The sequence below is a fragment of the Macrobrachium nipponense genome, chromosome 1 (assembly GCF_015104395.2).
Source record: "Macrobrachium nipponense isolate FS-2020 chromosome 1, ASM1510439v2, whole genome shotgun sequence".
Lineage (NCBI taxonomy): Eukaryota > Metazoa > Arthropoda > Malacostraca > Decapoda > Palaemonidae > Macrobrachium > Macrobrachium nipponense.
Window position 1 is genome coordinate 188146616 of NC_087200.1, and position 10000 is coordinate 188156615.

The following is a 10000-nucleotide window of genomic DNA, read 5'->3' on the forward strand; positions in this document are numbered from 1 at the left end:
GTGTATGTATATATATATATATTTATATATATATATATATATATATATATATATATATATATATATATATATATATGCAAAAGACAACAGGACACTCACTGCAACTTTCTACATTCAAGCGCCATGCCAGTGCTAAACCTGTGTAGAAAACTTCCAAATCATCTGCCTCATGTATCTAGAAAATTACTCATGAGCAGTGTGCCCAAACAAAACACCTTATATGTTGCATCATTCAGCTCTTCCTTACATGTACTTACATGGAATCTCATGCTTGTTAGATATCAAAGCAGTAATCAGTTCTGTTTCAACACCTTCCTTGAACCTGGCCAATACTTTCCTGGTCTTACCTATCCTACTTGCTCCCAAAACTTCTGGATAGGTCACATTAGTGTAGCTTGCACTTCGCTGCTTAACCATGATTTAACCAGCAAGGTGTAGCAGCCAGTCATTTAGCGCTCTCATTACCACAGTCGTCACATTTATCACTTACTATTGTGAGCACTTTTCTGTCTCTCCCAGTAGTATGAAAAGCGTATGAAATCTCGACAATAAATCAATGTACTATGGGCATCTTTTAATAGTTGACCTTTACTTTGATGACCTGGAATGACCTGGTAGACAATACAGTTACTAGTGATGCCCTTCCTAAAAATAAGTAGCCCCTAATGAATTATTAGATATATCCTCCATTCTCGAACCAACCACTCCACATGATCAAGAAACCAGATGGACTGTGGCACCCTGCCAAAACTACAAGCGACTTAACCTTAAATTGGCATCTAATCACTGCACCCTTACCAACATGGCAGACATCACATCTATCCTCCACAAAGGCAAGAACCTTCTGGAAGTTCAACATACTGAAGGGAGACTTCTAAGTTCTAGTCCACCAAGAAGATATTCCAAAATCAGCAAGCATCACACATTTAAGGACACATACTTACAATTACTTAAAATTCAGCTTCTGGAAGTGGTGGGTCACAAAATAGAGGCTGATGGCCTTCTACATCTCCATATATTCACAAGAAACTGAAAAAAACTAACAACACAACAAGACCCTTGTATGAAGTAATGGCTTAATCACTTGTTCCAACAATTGTGTCATTGCTTACCTCATTTGAATTCCTGAATCATCATATAACTGAGAGTAGTGTTTGGTCTCTACCGCCCCATGTGTCGGCCGTCATAAAAACCTGATCCAGAAAACCATAAAAGATTCCTTCCTAATATCACCTAAATCCTGGTCCCGCTCTATGGTGCCCTCAGCAATAATGCTAAGACATTTATGCTGGCAGTCTGCCCAGCTGGACAGCTTAGAGCAACCAAGAACTTGCTGACGTCTATATGCTGTCTTTAACTTGCAACTAATGCAACCAACACTGCAGCAGGTGCGGTTGTAAAACTAAAAATCATCGTTACCACCACACCCCTTTGTTTCTTCAGTTCAACACTGGCAGCAGCAATAAATAAATAAATAAATAAAATGCATTCAACAAAGAATGCCTCACTGCACATTTAGTAACCAGATATTTCTGATACTTACTTGAGGGTACACCTTTCATTATCATGTTAAATCATCAACATCCTGTCCTTGCCGGCCCCCCAACCCACCCCACCAAAAAAGAAGAAAAAATTTATACTCGACCCTTCAGTAGTCCCAATTGTCTGCTACTGCTGAATTTGGGTGTATGATAAAACATTCTTAGTTAGAAACACCCCATAGCAGATTCATTGCCGAGCACAGAAGTTCACTGTGTTAAACTAGAGAGATACTATGAAGAACCCACTCATGTCCATCAACAAGAGCTTGAAAGAAGAGGCTATCACACTGCCATAACAAACTTGACATGGGAAGACATCCTCTCCGGTGCCGTGGGAAGAGAAATTCCATGTGGCACCCATGCCCACTAGTGCCAAGAGCTCTAAAATAAGAAAATTTTTCATCTCATCCCTGAACTTGTACATTCATCTGGCATAAAAATAACCAACAATTTATATGGCAAATAGCAAAAACCTAGACATAAAAAATGGACAGAACAGTGGACTAGCCGCCAAAGAAGCAAGTAGACCCCTAACACTTCGTCTGTCAGTGGGAAATTCGCTTTTCACAAATGGTAGTTTGTCCATTGCTAAGTGGATGTAGTGGGACACATATATAACCCATCAGCGGGCTCAGATACATCCTCACAACTACAGAAAGACCAACACAATAGCCGGAACAACAGTGATCAATTGGGTCAGCTGTTTCGGAATACTCGAGAACATCCCTTCCGACAGAGGGCCAGCTTTCACCTTCAAAATGTGGGCTGCCTTAGCCAAACTAGTGGGATCAGACAGTATGGCTGAAAGAAACTAGTGGTCTCTCAAAGCAGTGCTTATGGCTAGGTGTAACAGGACTGATAGGAAAGCACAGAAAACCTTGGGTTCTCCTAGGTCTATGTACTTTTCCTAAACTAGGAATCAATACCGCCCACAAAGAAATGATTTAGGTCATACCATCCGTATAACTCGTGAATTCTTCCCAGACTGTGATGTTCGTCGCCCAAATGAAGGACTGGCAAGGATATAAGAAGACGTCAGACTGACTATTTGCTCAGACATACAGATTCCAAGATACTTTTTACCCCGAGTCAGGTGAGATTCTACCAGGTTATAGGCTTCTGAAACTTCAGCAACGAGCTTCCCAAAACCCCTTTAAACGAAGTCCCAAACCAAGACACTGAACACAAAACAAAGCCATCGAAATACTTTTACACGGCGATACAGTCTGCGCTCCTGTAAACAAGCCTACTTGGGGGATGTAGATTTATATCAATCACCCTCTCCAGCAGACTGCCGACTACAACAAACCTACAACTCAGAGAGATCGGTGAAGTTAACAAACAAGCATAAGTATACTCATCTAAGTAATTAATTCCGAATTAAATATGTGCCCCTGAAGTAAAACCATTCAGTGAAATATATGCGTTAAGACATTTCAAATAATATGTAACAGCAAGCCCGTAACAAAGACCCATTACTGTGGCTAACAACTTCACTGAATATATATATATATATATATAATATATATATATTATATATATATATATATATATATATATATATATATATGAATGAGGTGTGAGTGTGTGTGTATCACAATTTTAAATACTAAATGTACATATGTGCACAATATACATATATATACGTATATATATACATATATATATATATAATTTTGTAAAAATGAGGTATTTCTATGTCCAATTGCATCCAAAATTTTATTCTAACTGTTATATGCATCATTGCTTATGCTGCAGTTCTTTTATATACACATATCTACTCTATTGTTCTGTTTGGAATCGAGTACCTTAGATTTCTTATACTTACTATGTATGTCTATCTCCTGGTTTTATTACCACACTCTCATATTGTGTATACCAACGTCTACCCCCGTATATGAATTTTTATTTCACTTGATACAAGGCCATTTTAGTTTCTCGCCTTTTCTTCATCATAAACGTTTTTTGAACAATACTTTCTTTTCAAGACTTAATTTTATCCTGTGTCTATTTCCGTGACTCAACACCACATCAACATTCCGAACGGTATCTATTTATTTAAGGAAGAGTATGAAACACTTATTCATTTTATTGTACAATGCCTGAAGGTCGCAGAAGCCAATGTTGTTCTTTACAAGCGTTCTGTTCACGTGCTATAGTAGATTCACATCAACCGTTCATCTGATGTCTAGGCAAGTACCTTACAACGCTCCTGATTGGCTGTTGATGAGACAATCACAGGGCTAGAAAGATGTATGTTCCAACTCTCCCAAGGGATACGTCTTTCAGAAGTATCCCTCAGGAGAGGTGGAACATACATCCTGCCTAAGTGAACTCTCTCGAGGGACTGAAAGTTTCCAGCCATGTGATTGGCTTATCAACAGCCAATCAGGAGCGTCTTAAGGGACTTGCCTACACATCAAATGCACGATTGATGTGAATCTACTATAGCACAGCCTGTGTGTTGCTGCTGTTTCTTGGTTCAGCTACATCTTCAATAGTCATTTCTAAATTCGCTAACTTACTGCAACCCTATGAGAGCCTTTGTCATTCAGACCTCTTTTTTTTTTTCCTAGACGTCCAAAATAATCACTATATTGACACAGCATATACATTTGACCCTACAAATCAAAAAGTGTCTGATGGATGTATGCTTGGATTCAAGGCTTTCCAAAATAAATAAATAAACAAATAAGTGGACGAGAAGTTAAGGGATCATTAGGGTTATTAAAAAACCACAAAAGTATACCCGCATATGCGTATATACAGAGAGGGAGATAAGCTTTGATACAAGTAACGAACAGAAGCAAAAATAACGTTTGTATGATAAACACATCTGCCGTTTTGTGCAATAAGTGTCTTCCCTTTTAGGACAAACAACCACGGTGAGTTGGCATTACGGCCCAAAAATCTTACAACATTAGGCAAATGACCTTGGCTTGTTGCCCAGGACACTCTGAAATGTCAAAAAAGTCGGCAACTAAATAACCCGAGAGAGAGAGAGAGAGAGAGAGAGAGAGAGAGAGAGAGAGAGAGAGAGAGAGAGAGAGAGTAACTGTTAGAGGTTTAACTACGAATATGAAGTCTGTAAGCGAAAACAAATCCATGGTAGAACAATACTTCAATCACTGCAATAATTTGTCTGCCATGAAAATGGAATGTATTAAATAAAAAAAAGCGTGGGACCGTTTATATGAAATGATAGGTTAAAGGGGCTTCATTTGCATTTGTTCTTCAGCCTGAAGATCGAGATTCAGTGACCTAATTTATTTTCTAAAAGCCACTGATGCTTTTCTCGAAAAAAAGAAGAAAAAAAGCAATGCGTGCAAACATTACAATTTTAGATAGACTGTTTTAAAGTTCCTGAGGAACGCATTTCAATGTACAGAAACATAGGACTTCATAACTCCTGACCATGCAAGGAGGAAGTAATGAAAGAGTCGAAGATTTCTAGGAGCTGTTTATCAATAGTCTTGAGAAGACCAATTACGAATCCAATCCTTCACAAAGCTGTTTTATTTGATGTTTTTGCTTTACATATATTACAAATTGAACACATCTTTTCCAGAATTTTACATTTTTCGGAGAAATAAAAATATGGTTGTAATATTCAATTAACGATGTTAATTTTGTATGCAGACTAGGACTCATAATATTCTATTTTAACTTATTCAAAATAGAACAATAAGGCGCAACTATAGAGTATGGAATCTTACTGTGTACATTTGCAATATCTCCTAATAATCTCTTGCTGGATAATATTACAACAAGTTAATCAGGAATAACTACATATGATTAAATCAAAAAGTAATGCTCTGCTGTGTACAATAAAACATTTAGTTCAAGTAAGTGTGACGTTAATCGAGTGCCCTTTATTGAAAATTTTGCAATAATATAAGAGAAAAATTCACCAAAAACGAATAATCAGTCAAAAAGGATGCAAAGAATTGAAGATCATTCGGACAGATCTCAAGGGTTTTGAGAAGGATGCTGGTGGATATTTTGCTCGAGGAAGTTGTCGATATTTGATTATGATTCAATAGAGGAAGGACTGTGACCCAAAATAGCGCGGAAAGGATGTTAGCAGCGGCGACTTATGAAGGAGCTGGAATAGATGATGCAATGAATAGCTTTCGAAATGATGCACTTAGCGGGGAAACTCAAAACTTTTAGAGGGAATGAAGAGAAATCAAAGCAAATAATGCAGATAACCAAAGGATTTACGTTTTAAAAACTCATGGAAACCAAAAATTTTACATTTTAAAAAACTGTGAAAACCAAAAGATTTACAATTTAAAAAAACGCGTGGAAACTAAAGGATTTACAATTTAAAACTCGTGAAAACTAAAGGATTTAGATTTTAAAAACTCATGAAAACCAAATTATTTACATTTTAAAAACTCGTGAAAACTAAAGGATTTACATTTTAAAAACTCGTGAAAACCCAAGGATTTACATTTTGAAAACTCGTGAAAACTGAAGGATTTACATGTTAAAAACTCGTGAAAACTAAAGGATTTACATTGTAAATACTCGTGAAACCAAAGGAAATTTGAAAACCAAAGGATTTTTACTTTTTAAAAACTCGTGAAAACTAAAGGATTTACATTTTAAAAATTCGTGAAAACCCAAGGATTTACATTTTAAAAACTCATGAAAACCAAAGGATTTACATTTTATAAACTCGTGAAAACCAAAGGATTTAAATTTCAAAAACTCATGGAAACTAAAAGATTTACATATTAAAAAATCGTTAAAACCAAATGATTTACATTTTAAAAACTCATGAAAACCAAAGGATTTACTTTTTAAAACTCATGAAAACTAAAGGATTTACATTCTTAAAACTCATGACAACCAAAGGATTTACATTTTAAAAACTCATGAAAACCAAAGGATTTACATCTTATAACTCGTGAAAACCAAAACTAAAAGATTTACATTTTAAAACCTCGTTAAAACCAAAGGATTTACATTTTAAAACTCATGAAAACCAAAGGATTTACATCTTAAAACTCGTGAAAACCAAAACTAAAAGATTTACATTTTAAAACTCGTTAAAACCAAAGGATTTACATTTTAAAAACTGATGAAAACCAAAGGATTTACATTTTTAAAACACATGAAAACTAAAGGATTTACATTCTTAAAACTCATGATAACCAAAGGATTTACATTTGAAAAACTCATGAAAACCAAAGGATTTACATTTGAAAAACTCATGAAAAACAAAGGATTTCTATTTTAAAAACTCGTGAAAACCAAAGGATTTACATCTTAAAAACTCGTGAAAATCAAAGGATTTATATCTTAAAAACTTGTGAAAATCAAAGGATTTACATTATAAAAACTCGTGAAAGCCAAAGGATTTAATTTTAAAAACGCGTGAAAACCAAAGGAATTACATTTTAAAAACTCGTGAAAACCAAAGGAATTACATTTTAAAAACTTGTGAAAACCAAAGGATTTCTATTTTTAAAAATTCATGAATATCAAAGGATTTACATTTTAAAAACTCGTGAAAACGAAAGGTTTTACATTTTAAAAACTCGTGAAAACCAAAGGATTAACATTCTAAAAAACCATGAAAACCAAAGGATTTACATTTCAAAAAATCATAAAACCAAGTTTTTAAATAGTAAGTCATGAACACAGCAACAACCCTTGCACTAAAACAAAAGTTAAACGATGATGAAAAAGGAATAAAATTGTTTTTATTTAGAATGAGCAAACAGATTAGAAACTACTTCATTGAATTACAAGAAAATTTTTCTTGTTCTTTAGCCTAGGATTAATAACAACTTTTTTTTTCTTTTTAACCGTCAGTATATAAAGAAATCTAATTACATATTAGGGACATCAGGCACGATCATAAGATCCCTGAAAAGGAACCTGGAAAAATTAGATGCTGAAGTAGCTGTAGGACTCATGCAGAAGAGTGTGCTACTAGAAACAACGCAAATAGTAAGAAAAGTGAGGGACACCTAAGGAGGCAGGATGCAACCCGGAACCCCCCACACTGAAAACAACCCAGTCGAAAAGGATGAAAAAAAAAAAATAAAGATAATTTGCTGGTATATTTTTATCTTTAATATAAAACATAAGGATCATTTAAATATGAAGAATCATAAGTATTTAATAAAAAAAAAATATTACTAGAAATACATACGGACCTTCAATAAACATCAAATATCCTACTCGCCAGTGGGGTACGTTATGCCCAATTACATTGGCAAAAAATACTAAAACAAACAATACTGACAACTGCCTGAAAAGGTTCGGTGGAAAAGTAAGTGACGATCCACGCCCTAGCCCGCTCTCTCTCTCTCTCTCTCTCTCTCTCTCTCTCTCTCTCTCTCCTTCACAAGCTTATGATTCCGGATCTATAAACATCCCCACGTAATAACGGGCTCAGGGTACTACAACGTGGCTAAAAATAGGAATATCTCCCGTAAAATTGAAATGGAGAAGGAGCCCCGAGGACTCTATTATCTACTATTACATGCTCCGTTAACTGCTGCCAAACAGCTCGGAAAAATATTGAGGAGCTGAACCCGAATTATGACGGAATAGAAAATACGAAAATATGAAAATATAAATAAGAGTCCTCCAGGCGATTCCCCTACTATGTATAACTTCCCGTTTGCAAACAACCCCCGTGTCATCTTGTATTCGTTTTAAAAACTTACGGAAAAAGGTTTAAAATAAAAATAAAAAAAATACACTTGATTCTCGTTTGTTCGAAAGACAAAACACTCGACACAATCATCGTCATAAAAATCTTACTTGCAATAACCAAGGGACAGTATATACCATTAAATAGGATAGGATGCCGGATCCTTTGATAACGTTTGTTCATCTGGCATCTTCCTCCCTTCGTTCCTCCCTCTATCCCCAGCCCAGCCCCTTCCCCCCCACAAGGATCGCCCCCCCCCCCCCCCCCCCCCGGCCACCCACCCCCCAACTCGAGCAATGGTGGCCAAAGTGACGGTCGGTCGGTGCGAACTGTGGAGACAGGCTTCAGTCAATACCAAGCCGTGGCGGAAAAAGGTTTACGTCGCGCGAGACGAAATTCGGAAAGGCTTAGGGAACACCGAAGATGATAGCGAGTGAACCTACGTGCTGAGAAATTTTTGTCTGAAAAAATAAAAAGAATTAGGTGGGGAGAGAAAAATATTTACATTGTAGTGGTGATTTCAGCAGGATAAAAAAAAAAAAAAAAATAGGTGGGCGAGTGGTTGGTTGGTAGTGTTCTGTGATGGGAAAAAAAGAATGTGATGAATATGTTAGGTCTGAGACCTGAGTCAATATAGCAAATGATGAGAGGTGTGATCAAAGCCTGTTTGTCAAAGCCACTGGATGGGGAGAGAGAAAGCGAGTGAAGAACACCCTTCTCCACCCCCTCCCCCCCTCCAAAGCGATCAACAAGTTGAAAAGGTAAAGTACAGAACCAGCTGATAGCACATCTGTCGCATCCTTCATTTCTGCTTCTCTTTCCAGCGCTGAACATTTCCTACGGGGGGTCTTCGGACCCCCCACGTTCGTCATCACGCTAATCTCATCAAACACAGTCAAAATAATTGACAACCATTCTATCCATTCGACCATTTCAGCTGATCAGCAACTCTTTTTTTTTAATCCCGCAATTTATTCAATCGAATATATCATTTATAATATTCCATGACAGTAAACCAACATCCTTTGCTTTGACAAAAGAGAAAGGAAAATTGATTGCTGCGCAGGAGACGAAAGGGGTCGTTTTCCCTGCCGTTCAGTACAGAGACATATAACAGATTAACCGTGAAAACACCACTCCACATTCTCATTAGACTTAAAACACACCTTCTGTGTGAAGCCATACAGTACTTAGTAAATACGCACGGCGGTCCAAGGATGGAAATTATCGTCTACCATTTTTAAATGAGCCACCCTGATGAAATTGCTTTTACACGAATCGGAAAAGTTTCAGTAATTTTGCTATATCCAAAATATCCAAAGTCATAAATGGATTTTAAGTAATATCAGAAGATGATTCCTCACCTTCTACGAGCACTATTACTTACTGTCCAAACAGAAGTGGGCGCCATTATTCGGACAAAGAAAAATAAGGGAATACTGTCGGATTATACCTATTAGAACCTTCCATTCCTTCCACTATTAGTAGTGAACGATGATTTTGTCATGGAATAAACGGAGTTCCCCAGCCAAAACAAAACAGGAAAGAAATGCGAAATCCAGTCAACTCTTGCCCTACTGCCAGTAAACACAATACAGTAAAATGCTGAATAGCAGTCACATCGATTACATAATAACTGCTATTCTGGAATAACAGAAATATAAAGCGACGGAACAATTTACCATAATGAGTGACCTCTACCTAAATAAAAGATGATGGTAAATCCAATATATGCAGATTCATTCCACTTCTAATTAAAATGTGACTATATACTATACTTATC

The 10000-nt window shown here is 36.5% G+C and overlaps 1 protein-coding gene across 1 annotated transcript in view; it reads left to right on the forward strand.

The window, feature by feature from the left end:
* Positions 1 to 8578: 8578 nt before the first annotated feature.
* Positions 8579 to 10000, forward strand: part of LOC135219936 (uncharacterized) — a gene marked incomplete in the record, with an annotated part of 835576 nt that continues 834154 nt past the window's right edge. Inside the window, 1 exon segment of the mRNA XM_064257169.1 lies at positions 8579 to 8978.